We start from the raw sequence: 23,495 nt of genomic DNA on the forward strand, positions 1-23,495 counted from the left end.
ATACTTTCGATGTTGTAAGAAGCATTGACAGTATTTATAAACTGACCAAGACAAATAATGGGCAGACTGAAATTCAAGATTGTTCATTCTAAAATATCTCCATAATTGATTGATTGATTTGGTTTATTTTAATTCGTTTTTCTGCCATCTTTGGCTAATCGCGAAGATGAGGATAATATGATGAAATAACAAATGACACCAATGTCTAGACCAGGATTTAAACCCGAGATACCTGGCGCCGTAGCGAGCTGTGCTAACCACATCACCACGGAGTGTTTCGTGTATCATGTATCATGCGATATCAACAATTGCATATATATATATATTATCATCTCTCTCGCTCGCAAGTGCGTGCCCCCCTGGCTACCCCCCACACACAGAGAGAGAGAGAGAGAGTTTTACCATATTGATAAGCTTGTGATGAAACATTTTTCATGTTTAAAATATAAAATTTTCTCTGCTTTATTGGGACTAGAAGGGTTAAGTAATATAATGCATGCAAATGTAATGTGCATTTGTGGAAAGTTTATTTCATTTGGGGAGTAGTCTGATGTAGTGTCCCTCCTTGTCCCTCTTTCCTCATGGACATCCAGAAAAATGAAAGTCAATTCAAAAATTTTATATTTCACACACAATTTAATTTCAGCCACAATAATATATGTTAATTATTGCATGGACATGATAACTTCAAATTGAAGCAATGATTTTTTGAGGGGATAACACTATTATGGGAGAAAATGTGCCTTGTTTGCCCTCCCCCTGGGGAAAAATACCTTGCTTGCCCCTATCTGGAAAAAAATCTTGCGGACGTCCATGCCTCTCTTACAACATCCATGGATTCCAGTGCCTTCTTCAGAATCATTGGGATAATATATACAATAAGCAATAACATACACGTAACTTGGAGGGGAGAAGGGGACACTTGCCCATCTCCAAATTTGCAGGTTTAATAAAATGTTCAAGTTAATAACCACCTCGGACCTGAGAAGCAGGTCTGAAAATTCTGTGTACTGTTTTTAGTAGATCAATGGGTGTTTTGAAACATCTACTGTTTTCAGTAGCTGAACTGTAATGTTACTGTCTTCTACTGTTTTTAGTAGCCCAATGTGTGTACTGTTTTCAGTAGCTGACTTGTACTCAGGGTCGGATTAACCTATGGGCAACTGGGGCAATTGCCCCCGGTCCCCCACCAAATGGAAGCTGTGAAGGGCCTCCACCAAAAAAATATTTTAACCAGCTGGCTATGCTTGTGAAAAATTACATAAGTTGTACTTTAAAAATAAAAAAAAAACTTCAATATTGTATGTATACACTCTTCTGGATCCAATTGTAGCGCAGCTCTCAGTTATCTGTTTGTAGATATCTGAGGTTCAGTATACTTTATACCATGAATTGATTTGGCTGTGGTGTGGAAATAATACACACTTATTCACACAATCAATTCTCAGATACGATTAACAATAAATAATCCTACGAAGTCCATAACTTTATTTCGTTAATAACATCGTATTAGAACAGAGTTTTTCTAGGTAAAAAAATTGTAGAGATATTAGCACTCTCTCTCGGTGCATCAGTGAACTACAGGATGCCTAACTTTTCTTCGATTTTATACAACGGCATTGTTGTGTTCTTCACAGCATCACCATGGGTGAATTTGGTGTCTTGAAATTTGCTTCTTGGTACCGACAACCAGTCACAGCAAATCGTTACATATTAATTCATCTACTCTTCGGCAGATGGCATAGCAGTCAGGGCCGCAACCTTTACATGTAGGGAGGCCTGTCATCTGGTGAAAGATTTCCGAATTACTTCGACCAGATACAAAGTTCTTCGTTCCTGCAAATTGCAGTTTGAGGCATGACCATATTTGAAGGAAGGGGGCAACCCTGTAGCTAGATATCCCCCCTCCCCCGCACGATCGAACACGTCTTTCGATATTTTCTTCTCATGTCATGGTTTGTGATATTTACATCCTACAGATTTTGAAATAAGGAAACAAACAAAAACTCAGTAAAAGTTATTTTAAGTTACATTGAAAAATTCGCAATTTGCATTTCCGATTGAAAAAAAGTTTCGCATATTTGAGAATATTTCAGTTATGCCTTAGTGTCTGAAGAACATCTTTTAAATCATACTATTTCAAAAACTAACAAAAAAAGCAAAAGCAGAGGCGTGGCGGAAAGGGATCACATTACGGGGCAAGCTGAGAATGTCGGTAAGTATGACGTAAAATATATAACTATATACAGGGTAAGTGTGTAACTTTGTATCAACCTCACAAATCGAAAGCGATTTGTGATAGAGATCTTTTTGTGAAGTGGTTGAACCAGGGAACGTCATGTACTGAATGGTATGGTGACCCCTCTCCCCCAAAGGAAGTATCTAGGGGCCACTTCATCACTTGAACATGTTCAATGAGAACAAGGGTCAAGGAACATCTTGTATGATTTCCTTCTCCCCTTACTTCTACCAAATGTATGTATGTCGCATATTATTATTATTATTATTAAAAAAAAGAAAAAGGCTTTGAGTGGCGCCCAAGATTATAGCCCCCTTTCCTACACCTGGGGGGTGGGAGTGTTAAAATTGCCAGAAACTTGATTCAAAGTGTTTACAAATATGCAATGGGGAGAAAATCTAGTCAGAATTTTCAAACGTTTGGAATTCCTGAAACTTGTGCGAAACATCGCTTGAAGAGGATATTCTTAGCTGGGGACAGTGGCATGCCCAAAGGAGGGTTGGTGGGGGTCATAACCCCCTTTTGGCCCAGTGTTCCTAAAAACGTCAAAGGCAGGGAAAGATGTCAAAATGAGGCATGACTGCTAAGAAAGTACCCCCCTCCCTTTTTCGAAAGTCCTGGGCACACCACTGGCTGAGCAGATGTTTGGTCGAGACTTGGGCTAGTTGAGGAGATGCTCCTATGGTTTGACATGGCGACAATGAAACAGCTGGGGGGGGGGGGCTTTGCGAAAAATTTGCTAGCTGGGGGAGAGTGCACTTCGAGCACTGCTTGGATTCACAGACCACTCGCGACCGCTCCATTTTGAATTCTGGCCGTCCCGTCCTCGTCGTAGATTTGTAATCAAGGAGTCCCGGGTTCAATACCCGGTGGAGGCACATTGCACAGTGGTTCAGATCCCACCTTAAACTGTAGGTCCAGTCCCGTTTAGCCTATCTGTGCATAAAGTGAATTTAAAACAACAATTCAATTCAATTCTGTCCGTCTTCTTTCCGGTGTTGTTCCTATTCCCTTTCGAGTCTAAAAATACATATATTGTAAGGCGTTTTAATACCCCGTTGACAAGAGTTCAAATCTGGGATCTCTGGCTTCGAAGCGTGTTACGTGTTATGTCATTTTATATATATTTCACGTTCTGGTGGCTCAATTTCTTGCATAATGTACCGATTAGAGCCTAAACACCATTGATAAATAAAAAAGAGCAGGGGCGACTCAAGATAAAATTTTAAACCGGGCGACGTGGATTTTTGGTGATCCTCTACTTTCCACCCTGCCCCCTCTTTTTACCCTGGTCTTCCTACTTTTCACCTCCCTCCAACAAAAACATGAAAACTAGTATACTTATTTTTTTAAAAAATACTTTAAGTGTTACTGTTAAAGAACACGCTTATTGTAGGTATGCGTTTGATACCCATACCCAGTGGCGTCTTCTGGGGGAATGGGGGCAGTTGCCCCCCACTTTTTTTCACTTTCCCTTATCTACAGAAAGAAGTAAACTGTCCTTGCCCCGCCAGTTTTGTCACCTTTCCCCCTCCTCTCCCATTTTTGGAAGCCAATTGCCGCCAGTGCCCATACCTATATAACGACATCAAAATAACAGTAATTTCTTAGCTTAAATTGCTACATACTTATTATGTTATGCAGCAGGAACTTCAATCAATTCTTGTCAACGATAAATCCAACTGCCGGCCACCGTGGCGGAGTGGTTAGCACATCGCGCTACGACGCCAGGGGTCCCGGGTTCGAATTCCGGCCTGGGCGTGGATGTTTGTGAGCGTCCATTTATCAATTTCATCACTCATCTCCATCTTCACAAAATTAGCCAAAAGTGGCACAAATAGCAAAGTAAAAAAAAAACAAATCAATCAATCAATAAATAAATAAATACAACTCTTTTTCAAAACAAAGAGCCACGGACCCAGTGGAAGCAGATAATGGTTCGTATCACACTTTAAACTGTAGGTCCTATCCCGATTAGCCTTTCTGTTCATAAAGTGTACTTAACAAAACTCAAACAAACAAATGGTCACGCTTATGTAATTGAAAATAAGCTTTTGGTGCTAATTAGGGGGACGCCCCGAATTTGGCGCCCCACTGAGGACTGCGGCCCGAGCAGTCACCCGGCTCTTAAGCCGACCCTGAAAAAGGGATGATGATGATAAAATGGTTCGATATTACCAGAACTGAATACTATAGAAACTCGTGGAGGATGATTCCCGATGCAACCGCCTAGTTCGCGGCTCCGGAGTCCGGACGCGGCCTTCTCAAGGTCGGCTGCCTGCTGAGAGTATGCCATGCGCCCGAACTTCAGCGTGACCTGCTGGCCAAACGCTTCATGCTGTTTCCGCACTTCAGTCTGTGTTGGTGGTTCTAATTTGTGCAGTGCGTCCGCTATGGCTGATGTGAAATTTAGGAGCGAATGAAGAATATAGAGAATGTCTCCAATTTCGTTAATTTTTGGTATACTAACTAAATTTGGCCTTCTAATCACGAATCTGTTGTTAAAATGCAGGGATCACGTGTGGAAATAGGAAAAAAAAACGATATAAGTGGATTTTTTTACAACTGTATCTCATTGTTTAGGAACAAAATTTTAACTAAGCTTGCCTAACCTGACCTAACCTAACCGGAAATGGTTTGTGGGGCTATCCGTGAATGGTTTGTGGGGCTATCCGTGAATAGTTTGTAGAGCACTAGCTTCCTCACTGTGCAAGACGCCATTTTTGTAGAAGAACGCTCGAACACCGTTGCCAAACTTACCTCTAATCGAAGTCCCGCATTCCACATGCTCTTCTACCTCGCTCAAGTAACGAAGCAACAATTAAATGCTCTGCAAGTAACGAAGGAGTCCTCCTCCGTAGTCGAGCGGGTTAAGGCGTTCACTCGTCTTGAGATCGTTCGCTGCGGGACGGCGTAGGTTCGAATCCGGCTCTGGTCGGAATTTATTCGGCCTACGTATAGGGCCGGTGGCAACCCACCATCGTGAGGAAATTGGGAAGCTCCGAGTGAGTGAGCGTAACCCGGTCAAGAAGACCTACAACAACGGCTGGGGGTTCGTCGGGCTGATCACCCGTCACCCCAATACTGGTCTAAGACCTCCACGCTACTACAGGTGACGGAGGAACAGTGTGGGAGGGAGACCAGCAGTCGGTAGGTAAGCCAAGGCCCGCCAAGGTGCTGTAGAGCTGTGGGGTTAAGTAACGAAGGAACAGTTTGGCAACGCTGTAGACAGCGCAACGAATGCCGAACGTCACTTGTTCATATCATCAAACATGGTTCCTGTTTCTGTATGGAGAATGATCGCGGTAATGAAGAACGAAATTTTGCAACATATATAGACGTAAGTGTATATCTTAACTCCAGATACGTTACCAGGACTGCATATTTAGTGAGTATAAGAAGTAGGAAAGAAATTTACAGTGAAACAGTGTTCATTTGTGATTCACTTGTGATTCGAACGTGACAGTACCTCATGAACCTCGCCCAAGAATAAAGACAATTGAATTGAATTGAATTGAATAACTCTTTCCGAATCTTTTTGGAAAAATAAATTATTGCCAGTAATTATAAAATGAAGAAAAATTATAACCAATTTGATAGAAAATTTTCAAATATTGAAATTAACTTGATTAGAACATAAAATTAAATGTTAAATGTTAATATAATCAGTCGCACATCAATATTTGTATTCAGGCTCTTTAATAAAGATATCACATTTATTAATTGTAACCTGGTAATAATAATAATAATAAAATTATAACTATTAAAATTTAATATTATTGGGCTACTGTAAGTCGAACTCCTTCCATAATTTCTCCACATTTGTGGGCGTATCTTCACGGTTCACCTAACAACGAAGATAAATGACGTGGATACATCAGCAAGCCTCATAATGGAAAAACAGGAACTCATTTCGATGTACCTTCCATCAAAAAGAGAAGAGTTCGAGTTCATTCTTGTAAACAATAATTTATATGTTTTGAACTAATTTGCTCGCCACTAAGTTCGCAAAAATATATCCAAACAGAGGTATATTTATAGATGGCAAGTAAAAATCTACATAATCAACTGTGTACATTTTATTATAAATATCCAGGGATTTTGAAGGTCCAGGAATTGGAAGTAAATTCAAATCGTGTCCGGGAGAGAAAAATCAGCAAGCGTAAATGGGTTCTGGACCATAAAGAACCTTTTCATCTTTAAGGTATTTCAATTCAACCTTTTTTTCCGGATCAATTTAATTGCGGTCCAAGTTCGATATTGAAATGAAACAATAAGCAACTTGGACCGAATTTAAACCATCGAGGAAAATAAATAGGTTCCGGTCTTGTTACGGAACCCATTAGAATTTCTGGACCTTTAACAACCCAGTAAATAGTATCTCACAATTCTCACAGTCTCCCTTAGAAATTTTAACCTATTAAACTGAGTTTTCGAATCGCAGTTTTTACTGGCGAATAATCGACAATAAAATATTGCTACATTGCTGATTATGTGTAGTCTATGCATGCTCTACTTTCGAGTTGATATCTTAGATATCATTTCCAAAATACCCCTTCCATTATTTTAAAGTTCTGTAATGCGTCCTCTTTTTCTACAGCATTTCTGTATCGAATTTGAGGATTTTCTTCTTAAGTAACCATACCTCCACGAACGACATTTTTCTGCTTTCATTACCAAGATATAGTCGGCCCCCGTGGTGGAGTGGTTAGCACATCGCGCTACGACGCCAGGGATCCTGAATTCGAATCCCGGCCTGGGCTTGGTTGATTGTGAGTGTCCATTCGTCAATTTCATCACATATCACTCATCCATATCTTCGCAAATTAGGCAAAAGTGGCACAAAAAGCGAAGTAAAATATAGCAAATCAAACAATCAATCATTACCAAGATATAGAAAAAAAATATTATTTTTATTAATCGGGTAACAATTTACGGATTAAACATTCTTAAAAGTAATTTATCATGTTTGGTGTACAATATTATTCTTGCATTTAATTTTATATCGTATGCCCTTCTCTAAATTTTACAAATTATCTAATAAACCATTCAATTAATTATTGTATATGGGTATATTAATTTATTTATCCATAATTTATCGAACAGTAATACTGAAATTGTGAAGGAAATCACATGAATGGAATTGAAGTATGCTGTTTATGTCCAATTCCGGAACCTTATTAACTTGATTAAACAATTAACGCAATATGTTTACTAAACCAACGAGACATTATCGTACAGCCTTACCTCCACTTGACGTCATCTCATCAGTCAATATCTGTTCACCATTTCTAATTCGCCCACCTGCATGTGCCCGCCTTTGTTACAAAAACAGAATATATTCAAATTTTTTAGGAAATAAGCCTTTATTCTACATTTTTTAACATCAACAATACAGCCAAGATCACAAATTCAAGCCACAAAGAATGCTCCATATGTATTAATCTACGCTATATTGTAGATTATTATACAATATTTCACATGTATGCGGTTGCAACATTCATATATGTTAAAACATTTAAATACTCAAGTAGAAATTTCCTACACGACAGATAAGCACTAATCTACAATTGTTGCAATTTTCAATTATACTTGAATATACAATTAACTACTTACAACGAGGTTGCATATTTTTTTTTCCATATGCTTATTTTTTCAATATTCGCACACAGTAATTTACATATTCACATATTTTCTCGTTATACAGTCTTAAACTTGATTCAAAATTATGGATCTGCACCTTTTGTATCCAATAAATACAAATAAACAAATAAAATACTACGTTCCTGATTATATGTTTCTCTACAATACTTTTCTATTTATACATTATTATGTACAGAATTCTTATATTTAGATTCATTTTATATACCTTCGTTAAGTTTTATTATTTTAGCTACAACACTACGTGATGATAAATAGTACTTTCCAGTAGTGTTAGAATAGTTCTACCTCCATGCAATGTAAATTACAATTAAGTCAGTTGTTTTGTGTGTATGTGATATACATGCACAAAAATTGTGTTTGGGTGTTGGTGATATTGTGAGAGATATTGTTTTTATTTAATACCTGAGAGTGGAAGAGCATAATTTTCAAGACAGCTTATGCCTGAAGGGAATTGGAAATTTTACAGTACAATTTACAAATAACAAGTTATAATTTATTGGCACCTCCTATAGTTGACTTTTAAATTAAAAGGGCACTTTCTTAAACGATTTGAAACTATAATGTGCTATGGCTTCTTGCATATTTTCCTTGCACTCTAAGGTATACATTGTGCTTCGTGATCGTTTGCCAGAGTCGTAGGAATCGGGTTATTGGTTGTAATGTAAGAATATTTCATTCCAAAGCATATTTCTATCTTATATAACAATAACCTGATTCCAACAGTGTTCACTACAAATACAGGTGACATAATTGCATATCTCCCTCCCCTGCTTGGTGCGTACCTCTTACATCACGTAAATTATCATAATGCTATTCTATTGCATATGCATTACATGCCATATTGTACATGATTGGAATGTATGGAGAAATTTTAAATTGTATGACAGAACATCCACCGACAGAGAATTCACCTCTTTGCTTCACATACATACGCAATATATAATTAACTCACTACTAAATTTACAAATTGGACGGAGTTCACTGATAAAGGGTTTTCCATTAATTATGCACAGATATAGTGAAAAAGTTTCTAGAATGTTTTAATGCATTTTCTTCAAGTGCTATGTGAACATAACTTGCTTACTCTAAAAGTCATTCTCTTTTCCTTTAGGAAACAATAAAATTGGTTCCTTGTGTAATATATCAAACATTTCGCGAACTTTATTTACAAATCCTGGAATATTCTATGTGATTAGAATTGTGAGTATTTTAATAGTACATTTGTTTTTGTTTTGACCCATAATACGAGATGAATTTTCAGAACAGATCTTTCTCTATGTTAGAGCATCTTCGTGGAGTATAACTCTCGTAACACAAAAGATCAAAATATTGTATGTATCATGCAAGTAAACAATCTTGTAAACAGCCACAGAATCAATTTTTGACATCTGCAACGAAAACTGTTGTCATTTCACATGCGTGTACACAGTGATGCAATTGCATGTGCTAAACTCAGTGTGCATACTGTAACCGACTACGACTTGCAACAAACGCATGAAAGCAAGACTACAACTAGGCTGAGCTGAACCGTACAATTAATGTAATATGTATAAAACTTAAGAATTTATAACTTTTGCTAGAAGTTAGGTAAAAGTAAGTTGTGATTAACAATGGTTTGCATCTCTTTGTATTACGAGAATTAATATGTGGTACTATTCGGACAAATCATAAATAGGTAGTAAATGGACAGAAGACTCAAGGTAGAAAGTTGGGACAGCCTCTATGTATATACATATTACTAGGTTAGATAGCAGAGAGATCAAGTACAAAATAATATAGTGGATTTATCGTACTTCGAGAGAACAGACTTAAGAATTACATAAAAATATAATGCTTGCTTGAAACATTTTCGTAGTTTATTTGTAATTCAAGAATTTAAAAAATGCTTTCATCTTATAACATTGACACTTGCTAGAATTCGAAAATTAATGAGGTGAGTATAATTTACGCATTTGAATGCGAAACAAGAAAGCGTAACAAAAATGAACTTTATAATTAGTAATTTTTTTGTTCAAGACCAACAACTCTAAGTTTCAGCTGCATATGTTGAAACTTAATATTAATATGGTTTACACTCACAGTTTGTTTTAAGAATTAATTAACCCATACAAGAAAGGTACATCAATCCAATTCTCCCTACATGTAAAGTTTTGTGTAAGCTGTATATTATACAGCTGATAGTAGATACATAGTCATTTGTATTTATTTATTTTTACAAATCTAAGAAGTTTTTACATTAATTTATATTGTAAATCGTTCCCGTACGGTAAAAGAAATTATGTGTGCCTTAGGAATGACATAGAATTATAACAATTAGAGGGAAAAGAAATGGACGGATGTTATCAAATGCGGTTATAAACACCTGCCGGAAGACTCAATCCGTCCAGAAACCATCCAAACGCAACAAGAAAGATTTAGCAATAAACATTGTCGTTAGCATGTGGACAGTTTCCCAAATTCACTTATCATTATCTTATATCTAGGTGATAAAATAGTTAATCCTTCAACCAGCTCTTGGTTTCGAATTTGATCACACTCAAAAAGCAAAAAAGAGGCGTTTCAGACAATTGAAATTCATAGAGAAACTAGTAGTTAATATTCTGTGCAACATTCTCTTCCTTATGGAATTGAAAACCCATTATGAGGTAAAAGAAATATTTTTTTTAATAAAAAAGTTGAAAACTCAAGCATTAACTGGCAAAGAACCCAACGTTATTTTCCACCAACGCTAAAGAAGAATTTGATGCGTTCAACATTCAAGACGAAAGAATAAAATCCCCTCGCATCCTGCACTATCATCTTGTAACCAATTTCTGCATCTGAAACAAGCCTAGTACATGTAGTAGGGGAGGGATGTAGTACACCCTGTAACCACCTGCTTCAAACTATCCTCCATTTGTGTTTAGGAACAGAACAGGTCGAAATTCCTTATATATATATTGCCTTTCTCTTGTGTGTGCAAGCATTTATTTTTCTGTTTCAGCCCCTATTCTGTAACAGCAACGACTTTCTATCCTTTTTTTGGAAAATAAATCTCAGAATACTTCCTAGAGCACTCGGAATATAAGTTGCTGTTGTCTAGATGCTTGTAATAGTTTCGGAGCGCCCTGAAGCCTCGTTCTACAGGGTGTCCTAAAAGTCAAGTTACCGAGACTTCGAACGTACGTAGTCGCTTTTGTACAAAAACCGAAAGCGACATGAACCTCGCACTGGGTATTAACTTTGTCTTTGTGGTTATTTTTTTAAACATTAAACAATAAAATGATTCTCTACATGAACGTTCAGTATGGGAAGAAAGTTATTAAGGTTTAAGAGAGAAGTTTTTGTACGAAGTAAGAAAGAAACATGGAAACAGAAAAGAAACAGCTATGGAGTCGCTTGCAATAATTCTCTGTGTATCGATATGTTTCTGTGAGTATTTATCAAACTGAAAGAAGAACGATATTTTTTACGCATTTTATGCATTACTGACGATTTATGGGGTTAATTGTGGCATATTCATAAAAACGTGTTTTTCTTTTCTATTTACGAGCTTTGCTGGCAATTTTGGTTGTATCAGAGAGCAGTACTAGGTGTACCCGGCATCTGGCTGTTATTCAATCAATGCCCAGATGAAAGAAAAGAGTCGTAATTTGTCGTACAGAAGTTTGGTAGTTTAGGTAAGTTAGTTTTTTTGTACGATAAATTTCAACTCATTTTCTTTCATCTGGGCATGATTGAATAACATAGCCACATGTCGGGCAACACCTAGTACTGCCCTCTGACACGACCAATGTTTCCAGTAAACCTCGTAATTTTTAGAAACACTCGTTTTTATGAATGTGTTACAATTAGAGTAAGGTGGGGTAAGACTGCGTGGCGGGTAAGACTGCGCACCGGTTTTTCGAGGTGAAAATCACACACAGTTGGCACAAAGGCGCCACCGTTACTTCGTCCAAGATGGTAGCTAGCTGTGGACAGTGGTGAAGATACGTTTGAAATTCGTTGTGCTGAGAGAGGTAAGTGAAAAGATTTTGAGGGTGTTTGCTATTTATTTTGGTACTTCGTGTTTTGAGTACTACGTCACTGTGAATGTATACAATATTACGATTTTCATGGATAGAAGAAGCTGTGTTAATGCCGAGCCCACCTGTGTATTAGTTTCCATTGCTTTGTGCAATGGCTGGGCAGCATCACGTGATTTGTTCAGGAAAGCAGCAAGGGGCAAGACTGCGCACGTGCACAATTTTACCCCACAAGTGTGTGGCTTGCAAGGCCCAGGCATTAGATCATTTTTTGGTCCACTGAAGTCGTTTCATTCATCTGAGTGTGGTAAGTGGATGAGTAACCATCCGGGTCGCCCAATCACAGTTTTCCAAGTGGCATCCATTTTTACAAAGGAATATGGGAAGGCAGCTACAGTTGGGAATGCCATGAAGGGCTTTGAAGTGACTGAATTATGCCCATTCAATTCAAAATTATGAACTCAAACTGCGCAGTCTTGCCCCACCTTACTCTAACCCCATAAATCTTCTGTAATGCGCAAACATTTATTGTTCCTTTTTCAATTTGACAAACACCCACACGTCGATACACATCGAAAATTATTGCAAGCGACTCCACAGCTGTCTTTAATCCAAATATCTGTTTAACTTCGTACAAAATCTTTGTTAAACCTTAGTAACGTTTTCCCTATACTGAACATTCATGTAGAGAATCATTTTCTTGTTTAATGTTTAAGAAATATCCACACAGACAAAGTTAATACCCAGTGCAAGGTTCGTGTGTCTGTCGCTCTTTGTACGAATGTTCCGTACGTTCAGTGTCTCGGTTATGTGACATTTCGGACAGCCTGCATTACGAATAAAAAAAACATTAAATGTAATTCGCCTATATTCCCGTGCATGTTCTAGGGGGGTCTGATTTTTCAAAATGTAGAATATCTTTAATTTTTCCGAAACGAGTAATAATTTTTGAGAACAAGCACAAAACCTAGAAGACATCGAAATTAATGTAACTGTATATAATCGAAAGTTCCAAAGGCGTTTTAGTGGGCAGTAAATCTAAATTTTCGTCATTATGGAGCTCGCACGCCGAACTTACGGAAACAAATAAGAGCTTTCACACTGACCGACATCAGTGGGAATGCTCCTATTTTGTTTCTCCCTGTTTTAAAAACGAAGCACGTCGGTGTGTAAGCTCTCTCGCGGACGAGAGTCCGACTTTTTTTCTTTTCCTTCACCATTTCCTCCCTCGAAAGAGTCTAATATGTCAAACATAGGTTCTGTTGACAATGGGGTCGAGGGAGGAAGGGGGGTGGGGGCTTGGGCTTCGCTGCCGGTGTTACCTAGCAACTTTCAAGGGGGGAGGAGGGTGTAATCGATATGGAACGGTGGGACAATGGATCTGTAATAACCTCTGTCAAGGCCTGCATGCGACCGCAGCGAGTATCGGGCAGAAAGCAAATTGAGATCGAAGCACAAACCAACCAGCCAACCCTCCGTGCACCTGCGCACACGCCATTGCATGACAAAGGCCACTCTAATATTCATTTCCTCCCTTCATTATGAACAGGAGACTCTGTCTGTGGGGACGAATTAGAGTACATAAAGGGAACAACTTCGATAATCTGAACTCTTGACGGTTAATGCAAAACTTGTTGATAATTATTCTGTTCTTTAGCAAGTGCTCCTTCTGACTCGTTTCGTTGAAACATATTTATCCGATTTCATTATTCGTATCTTTAAACGTAGTAATTATAGATTTTCATTATTAAATGACACACAATTTCTGTTTTTAACTCTTAGCAATGTGCTAGCCATCTTGGGGACTACTTCTAACGCCCAACTATCGAAGTCTAGCGCTTAAATAAATTCATGAGCAGCGCTTGATCCGTTGAAACTAAAATTAGGGAAAGACAAGATCAAAATTTATGCATTAATTTCATTAATTTCAACACATGAGCAGGATTTCAGCACTTTCGGCATGAGAGGCAAAAATATTTATTTTGCATAAATTACTTGTTCTAAAAGGCAATTTAGAATCACATAGATACTTATAAGAAGTAAAATATTATAATTACATGTTTAGTATAAGTACCGTGCTTTTGGTTTTATCATTTGTCCTGACTTTTATCTACCCCCTTGCCACTCAAAATCCATAAACACTAATGTTATTTTGTTTATACCTAAAATTACGAAGCCTGCTAAAATATTCAAATGGGCAAATAAAGTAACATTTTCACTCCGATCGTGCGCTGCTCACGATATATACACTTACAAAGAATAAAGTAACAATGAAAAATATTAAGTCACAACACAAAATTCGCTAGTTTATACAAAAACATGTAAAAATTCACCATACACAAGACTATGATCACATTACGACATTTTTTATCCTTCTTGGACCTCGAAACCAGTTGAGAAATGAACATAAAAGCACAGTCCATAACAATTAGCACAAATACACAGAAAAGCAGTTTTTATCACATGATTTGTTTTATCGGTGTCATAATTGCGGTCCACTTCAACGCTTATGTGATCACGCTGAAATCGTCGGCTTCCATTCTGGCGAGAAGAAAAAAACAAAATGTGTCCTTGGACAGGAACTTGTCAGATAAACTTACATCGGACGTCTGCAAGCCATTTTAATATATGATTAATTACTAATGTATTAATCTAAAATGGTCTGCAGATAATGTACCTTACAGCCATCACACCTGGTACTGAAACAAACAAAGAAAACATGAGTATGAACAAATGTACGAAGCAGTATTCCTAATATAATTCTAATATATACTTATGATTCGGTCTCTTGTGTGCATTACATTTTGTCCGTGTTTATTTTGCTCTCCCACATTTTACGTTAATAATGACTATAAGGATTAATGATGATTATGTGAAACAGATGAAGAGGAAATGTATATTTTATTTTTCCTATTTGGTGTTGCTTTTCTCCCATTTGGCTAATCGCGAGTCGCGAGTACGGAAAAAATAATGATAGATGAAATTCCTGAGGAAATACTCACAAAGGGACACCCTATGTGCACGCCAGAATTCGAATCTGTAACCTTCGATATCCATTAATAAGGTTGCGTAGTTTTAATATGAATAACGGAGCCTAATGTAACCTAGCTGATTTAATCTTTTTCTGGTTGAACGTGCTGATATTTTATTTTATTTATTTGCTTTATTATACTTTGCTTTTCTGCTTCTTTTGGCTAATTGCAAAGATGAGGATGAGTGATTATATGATGAAATTGATGAAGCAACACCCATGCCCAGGCCGGGACCCAGAACCCCTGGCGTTGTAGCGTGCTGTGCTAACCACTCCGCCACGTCGGCACACGTGCTGATATATCTATTTCCATTCTATTTCGGATGTTGCTTTTCTACTTCTGTAAGTTAATAGAGTTGAAGATGAATGATTAAGTGGTTAAATAGGCAGGGGATCACCGAGGGTTACTTTTCAGAACCCGCTCATGGATTTGATTTTCTTCAATAAAATGGAGAAATGGAAATAATTTCTTGAATGAAGGACAAATTATGTTTGCATAGATAATGTTTTGCCGTGAACCGTCTTTTTCTTTTGTTGTCTATAAGCACGAAGATAGGAAACGTAGACTCTCACAACAAGATTGCTTGTTGAGAAAATTGGAAAGCATATATGAGAAATAATTATGGTACCCAGGTGGCATTGTCTCAGCCAGATCCTTCGAGACGAGACCGAAAACGAGACAGGCATCTGTAAAATCGAGAGGACATCGAGACTTTGTGTCCGAGAAGCCGGTCCTGCTCGATACTTTGATGCAAGGTTTGAAAAATAAATACCCAAACAAATCTACTTGACCATATGAAACATACGTAGCTTGGTCTGTTGATAAGAAGAAAGGAGAATAATTCTAAAGTTTAGTTGTTATGATGGTGATATTAGCTAAACAACGAAGCATGTTGTCGGTTATTTTCCATGTCCTTAAAGTAATACCTGTTTGTCCAGCGTCTGCGAAGTTTGACTACAGAATCATTATTTTGTTTATAGTAATTACAATAGTGGCGATTTCTAGCCTGTATTGTGTGGTTGCATATAGTCAGGAGAAAATTGTTTTTCGAGTGTTCGTAGCGTCGAAACGAGCCGTTAAACAAGTTAAACAAAGTTGTTTGATTGCCTTAATGATTTCTGTATGCTTTGAAATTTGAGCAGTGACGTGCTGTGTGTGTTTGCACTTTAGATTTCGAGACTCAAGACTCACATCGCGTAAAGTTGTCGATTTTCGAACTCGCCACCGAAATTTCTGGGTTCGAGTCCGGACCTGGGCATGATTGTTCTTTGTGAGAGTACCTTCATCATTTTCATCTAAACATCACTCATCCTCATCATCGGTATTATCCAAAAGCGGGTGAAAAGCGACGCTAAATAATACAAAAAACATACCAGACCGAGGCCAAAACGAGACGGATGTCTGTACAGTCACCGGCAATAAAAAAGGGACACCTAGATCCTGAAACACTTGCTTCTCTGCAAGGCGTTATGTGCGTTGCTTAACTCTGAGGCGTGGTAGAAGTTTCCATTAAATTTGCTATTAAAATCTACTTACCGCTGTAGAGTTAGGCAACACACATAACGCCTTTGCAAGGAAGAGAGTATTTCAGGATCTAGGTGACCCATTTTTGCCGGTGACTGTACATCGAGACGACACACTGCTAAGTCTCGTCTCACATTTTTTAAAGATACTATATAAAGTTACCAAGGGGTATTAATGATAAGTTAAAAACTAGTTTTTCAGACAAAGACAGAACAAGTCTTTAGATCCGGGGCAGATGCCGTCCTTGTCAATTTTAGCGGTATATTTCCAATTTCCGCAAATATCTTGGGTTGTGTTCGGAGCAGGGTTTTCCTTGGTGATGACAGTGCAGCCCTACAATATTTTATGTAGCTTCCTGAACAACTAATGCTTGAAGCCAATGGTGTATTTCAGGGATTGCCAAGTTTTAACCCCAAAAATACCTTCTATCCTCATAAAAATTGAAAATTCTAATTTCGAAAGTCCTACCCACACGGAAAAGTGATTGCATCAGCTGAAAAAATTGCGTAAAGTCTGCAGCTCAGACCAAATGAGAAAGATGACGCACTTTGGCGTTACCTTTATAAATTATATACATAAATACATCAAACTTTAAACCTGATTCTTGGCAACGGTCATAGAAACACACGTTAGTGCATCAATCTATGCGTATCTGGTGCATCAAATATATTTGAATCATTTAGTTTTCTATGTGTAAGGTACACAATTAGAATTTAAGACCGCGATGGACCTCTTCTCTGGCCAGCAAAGTTATTTTAGATAATTCCTGCTCTTTCGAAAATTCAGTATGAAAATCTAAATACTGAAAATTTAGAAGGGGAATGGATGTTTTGAAATGATAAAATTACATATTTTGGCACATTCTGGCACAAAAGGCATTTGTGTTGCAAATATTTCAATGTGAGATCGTTTATTTCTTCTATTATCTCTTTAATTGTAAAACGTTGACTGAAGAAATGACTGCCTAATACAGTTAATCTTCGCTGTCATCCAACTACCGTTAAAAAATTATCGTGACCCCTTTTAAAGTAGTAATGACCATGACATAGCTGTCCTAATTAATGTATTTTGAATGCTTCAGTTTTAAACAATATATTTGTGGTGTAAGCAAGTGTAATTTATAATCATTATTTATCTCTATGCATGAAAAAATATTCAAATTGAAATAATAAATAACTGTTGTGTATTTTTTTTATAAATTATCAGGCAGCCAGTTGAATTTTTAATGGTTAAATATTGTAAATTTTACGGTGTAGAGGATTGAAGTAAATCTTTCTCCGTTACCTAGATATCTATGATAGAAAATTGGCTTGCAGTGCCACGAAACTATCTTCACTAGATTCACTTGAAATGTTTCAAAATTTGGAATATCATAGCGGCTTTTCGAAAGAAGAGGAATTTTAGAGAACTATGTTACCGCGGCCTAAAGGTTCAGTGCTGTCTTATTCGCACTTCCAAGTAGTGGTATTGTGATTGGCGTGATGTACATCGATCGTCAAGTAATACTGCTGGAAGCATGTTACTTTGTTTACTCTTGGCTTAGTCTTATCTCTTCACGAGTCTTTATCAAACACAGCACTCGAGTCCATCTGTGCTCCTCAAACATATCACATGTGGTCAATATATTGAAAAGGAAAGGGTACTCCTCTCCTGTACGTGTGCATTTTATGCTCTAGCCTAATGCTGTGATGAGATTCAGTACACAAATCTATATATATTTTTTTTAAAATCTCTTTTTGAATCGTAAAGGAGGTGGTCAGAATTGTGATAGCTTGGGACTAAAATTTTCATTTTCATTGTTATTATCCTTCTAAACTATCTGCCACTTTTGACTAATCGCGACGATAAAGATGGTTAGTCGACCACACAACACGCTCGGTTACCGAGCGCCAATACATTAGGTGAATACATTATGCACCGAAGTTCTGAAATTTGCACTGATATAATAAGCAAATTAGTAAAAATACTTTTGAATTACTTATTTGAACAAATATTTTGCTCTAGAAAAATATTTTAGTCATCAATATCATACTTTCCAAAATACCTGCATTCTTATGTAAGCGCCTATTCCGATATTTTTCTCACATTTCTTGGCCTATCCATTGTGGAAATGGGTTGCATTCCCCTCCCTTCGTGTGCCCTTGCACAGCGGTGATTGTTGAGAGTTTGAGTCCCGTATCACTAATAGTGATAGAGTTTTCTCCATTGTGTTTATTCTATCATCTAAACACCATTCATTCTAATCGAAAAGCGAGCTTTAAATGAACAAAGGTACGATATTAACAACAAACAATATTTGGAATAAATAAAATTAAGTTTTTTTAAATGCAACTCTTATACCTTCTCCAACGTAGCGTGCAACTTTAACATTAGAAACTCCCTAAACCAGGTACACCTACATTTACGACTCAGGATTTCGCCGATGAAAATGCTGGGTTCGAGTACCAGTTAGAGCATGTGTTTATTCTTTCATCTCATTATCATTCATCCTCGCGGTTTCAATTAACCCAAATAGGTATAAAAGGAACGGTAAATACATCAAATATGTCAGCCACAGTGCAGGAGTGGTTATAAAGGTAGATATTTGGCCATATCTAAACGAGCTAGGCTGCTGACATGTGAATACCATTCCTCATTTATCTCATTGCTTCCCACATAAACGTACGTACATATGCTAGTTGCAAAATTGCTTATATATTAATTTGTCGAATGAAGGGTAAGAAAGGTTTGCCTTCATAATGTTTGTCGTGAATCCTCTTTTCTTTCGTTCGCCGGTCCCCGTGGCGGAGTGGTTAGCACATCGCGCTGCGACGCCAGGGGTCCCGCGTTCGAATCCTGGCCTGGGCATGGATGTTTGTGAGTGTATAATCATCAATTTCTTCATATCATAACTCACCATCTTCGCAAATTAGCCAAAAGTGGCACAAAAGGCGAAGTAAATAAAGCAAATCAATCAATCAATCAATTCTTTTTTTTTGTCTTGTTGTTGCATGATGTTTACTCACGGAAATGTTCGTTGAGAAAATGGGGAAGCAACATGAGATAGATGTGGTACGAAAAGAACACAAGCAGTTTCATCTCGAAATTCGATACGAAACCCTTCGAGATTTATCCTGCGAGATCGTAAAGAAGACCTCTTTAAAATAGAAACTAGATCGAGACTTAGTGTCCCAGACTCTCAGCCTCGTTCGAAACTTCGGTATACTATACTTGGGGAGAAAAAAAAACCTAAACCAAATTCACTTTACTATGCGACTCTTCAGACATACCAACGGATATCTACTTACTTGTTTATTTATTGAGAAATCGTATATTTTGTTTATAGTAATTACGTACAAAGCCACCATTAGTGGCAATTGTGAGACAGTAATGTAATGACAAATAAACGGAAGAGGACTTACATGCAACTAAACGAAGCGTCAAGTACTTTCAAAGAACGTCACTTCCGTATGAGCTTCTATGGCATCTTTAAGATATTTCCAACATCCAAACAATTTATGTTCCTGTAACAAGAAATAATTATATGTAGATTCACATTAATGCATTAAAATCTCTTTCTTACCACTCAAAATTGAAAACAACATGTGTGTCTATTCTTACAGAAACTACACTTATTTCAAATGAGTCATATATTTATTATATTATCCTTAATAAGTTTTCGTTTTTGCCCACTTTATCTCTAAGATGAGCTTCCACGTAGCATAGTCTAATGGTTGTTGCGTGCGATGGAGGGTTTCATTCCTGGTGGGAGAACCAAAATTTCCGTGTTGGCCCAGCATCATAAGGACAATTCCCCCAATTGTACAGCGTACAGCAGCAGCGTACTGCTTCACTCCGCCCACTTAATGTGCGTGGCCTTTCTCCATAGATTCCCGCGATAGAGTATACACTTAGCGGCAGAAAAGGGAAAGATATCGAGTGGGCAGAGCGAAGCAGTACGCGTTGCTGCGAAAGCTGGTAACCGCAGTCGCTTTCCCTCCTCCATGCAATCCCGTTCCCTCTCACCTTCATTGGTGGAGCCGTGCCGCGTCACTACTTGCGCAGAGACTTGCTATCGTTCGCTCGCTTCAGAGATTCCCAGAACAGAGTATAGATGCCTTGACGAGCATCACCCAACCGAAAGTCCCTTGGTCCTCGACGGGCTGTGTGCACGCCTTGCTATATAGGCAGCCAATTACACTTCTACGTACGCCATGGAAGCATAACCACTAGGAAGGCGTTACCAATTTATGGGTTTGGGTATGGTGGCAGGCAGATTTTAAGTTCATTGATTCATTTGATATATCTTAGCTTTTCTGCAACTTTTGGCTAATCGCTACGATGAGGATGAATGGTAATAAGATGAAATTGATGAAAGGACAATCACAAACACACATGGACAGTACTCAATGCAAGCCCCTCAGAGGATCAAACTGGCTGTGAGTCCAGGCGTCAGATCCATGATGGTGTAGTGGTAACGTCGTCGCCTTGTAATCAAGGGGTCCCAGGTTCAATATCCGGTGGAGGAGCATAGTGGTTCGTATCCCATTTTAAACTGTCGGTCCAGTCCCGATAAGCCTTTCCATGCATAACGTGGACTTGAAACCAAACTCCAGGCGTCAGAGCCTCATTAATCTGCCAAATTTCAGTCCACTACTACCTCGAAGCGAGATTCAATTTGGGTGCTTAAGGGAAAATCACCCCCTTACACCCCAGATGTTGATTAAGCCTGGCTTCTATGTATGGGGTGATTTTCACAAGTTTTACTGGAAAATGAGGAAAACACATTAAATAATCTTCGACGCTGTGAGAATGAAAAAACTTGTATTTGCATGTCACAGATGCAATTGGCTCTAAAAATAATAACTTGTGGACTATAGCATGCTCTTAATGTTGCGCCTTATGCTGATGTTCATCTGTCTGACCTTCTCAACACTGAACCCTTTGGACACAAGGTGGGAAAATATTTGTTTTTGGTTATTACCTCTGTATGTTAATACTGATAGATGAGCGTGGATAATGAATTGATGGAATAGAATACAATCAACAATGCCTTACACAATGTTCGAATTTAAGTTGAGAAAAAAACAATTGCAGAATTAAGGAATTCCAGTAACATAATAATCACATCTTGGAAATGGGTATATATATATTCCTAGTTTTGTTATCTAGCGTTGCTTTTGTACTTTTTACTAAAAGCGACAATGAGGATGGGTGATAATTATATGAAATTAATGAAGCGGCGAGCACAAAGAAACGCCAGGACTCGAATCGTTGATCTTCAGTGGCGAGTTCAGGAGGCGATATGTTAACGCGCTCTGCCACAGAGGTGGCGAATCTCGGGGATAACATGTATGTATACTAATATAGATGCTTTAGTGTAATTGGATTCAGATTGAAGAACCACCGAAGGTTGGTTTCATGTTTGGAATCGAACATAGTGCAATCCCACCCAATGCAAGCTAGGCCTTTCTGAAGTAGTTATTTTTAGAACAACAGAATAATTATTTACAACATAGTAACTTCTGGCGTCAGAAACCACATCTCAAGACAAATCATTTTTATAAGTAGACTTGAATATCTTAAATTTGAAATACCAAACTGTTTAGTAAATGTAATGGGTGCCACATATCCAAAGATTACTCAGCCGAACCCAAATAGATTGGGCTTCCTTTCATAGACTCTTATACGCTGATTCGAATACCTCATTAATGATGCATTTCAAATAATTTTCATCGCTAAATGTTTTTGCTATGTAGCTGTAATTGATTTTACATTTCTACCAGAATATTTAGATTGTATTGCCCACCGAATTGGTATAATACTTCCATAGCCTTCCAGTTTAATCTAATATAAGCAGTACGTATATTTTCTTCCCCGTTTTTCACATAAATACGAATAATCATTCCGTCAACGTATAAACGTACAATCGCGTATGGATATACGGCAGTACCTTTCAGAAGTTTCTGTGATTTACATTACATCAGCCACTGTAACAAACTGACTTACGAAGTGTGCTGGAATATTTCTCCCCCCTCCCAAAAAGCCACTCGAGATAAGTAATTTATTGTACCATAATCTGCATCTCAGCAGTAAATGATAAATCGAGTATAAAGTGCAGAATGAAAATTATATTTAATAAATTAGTACTTTTATTTCCTTTAATCGTAAAATGAAAGAAGTGAGATTATTTGGAGGAGAAATTGAACAACAAATAATTATAATTTCTATAGTTAGCTTCTACTGAATTGGAAGTTTAAATTAGCTGGCTTGATTACGGAAGTTTGTGGAAATTCATATTTTAAAGAAAACAACATTTCTACGATTACGATTAGTCAATTCAAATAATTCATTTTTATTCTACAAATGCTTCCTGTAAATCTATATTTCTTGATATAAACAAAAAGGGAGAAGAGGAGAGAGACCCGGGTTGAACACATTTTTTTCGAAAAGCTCGTCCATTCAGCCAGGTAGAAGCTTCGTGTCGCAATTCCCGGCATGGCGTCAAGGGATCGCCGTTCAATACCGAAGCAGGATCAGCAAACGTCACGCTGGGAGCGATTCTCCTCCGCTAAAATGGCGTTCTGGCGCAGGAGTCCTCCTTCTGCCCCAACTCTATGCACCAATTTGCAATTTGAGTAACTAAAAATTTACGAAAGGCAGAATAAAAAAATCTTGACATTCTTCCTAAAAAAATATTTTACTTATATGGTTCACACGATGATCATAAACATGAGATACATGTGTTGTATATTATTCTGTAAAATTATATTTTAAATGTCGATGCCTGATGCACTTTATTTTTTTATTATTGTTAATAATATTATTAATACATGTCACTAAAAGATACCCCCGTCCCCGTTTCATATATTTCATGAAAACAGTTATTCGAGTAATACAGAGAGTAAAACCGAAATTGTATTTACTGTAGGAAAACTAAACATTATCATTACAAATTTATACGGTGTATTTCACAAGACCACTTCACGCTCAGATACACTAATCGGCACTGGGCCTATTAAAAGTGGAATTGGAACCACTGAAATATGCCCT

General features: G+C 37.6%; 1 long non-coding RNA gene across 1 annotated transcript in view; it reads right to left on the reverse strand.

Moving 5' to 3' along the window:
- Positions 1-7,586: 7,586 nt before the first annotated feature.
- Positions 7,587-23,495, reverse strand: part of LOC145984206 (uncharacterized) — a 32,817-nt gene continuing 16,908 nt past the window's right edge. The window contains exons 2-3 of the long non-coding RNA XR_014441286.1: positions 19,865-19,966; positions 7,587-14,606 (exon numbers count right to left, since the gene is read on the reverse strand). This is a non-coding gene — a long non-coding RNA (uncharacterized LOC145984206). The remainder of the gene's footprint in view (positions 14,607-19,864; positions 19,967-23,495) is intronic.

The sequence above is a fragment of the Lepisma saccharinum genome, chromosome 2, assembly GCF_977018435.1.
Source record: "Lepisma saccharinum chromosome 2, izLepSacc3.1, whole genome shotgun sequence".
Classification (NCBI taxonomy): domain Eukaryota; kingdom Metazoa; phylum Arthropoda; class Insecta; order Zygentoma; family Lepismatidae; genus Lepisma; species Lepisma saccharinum.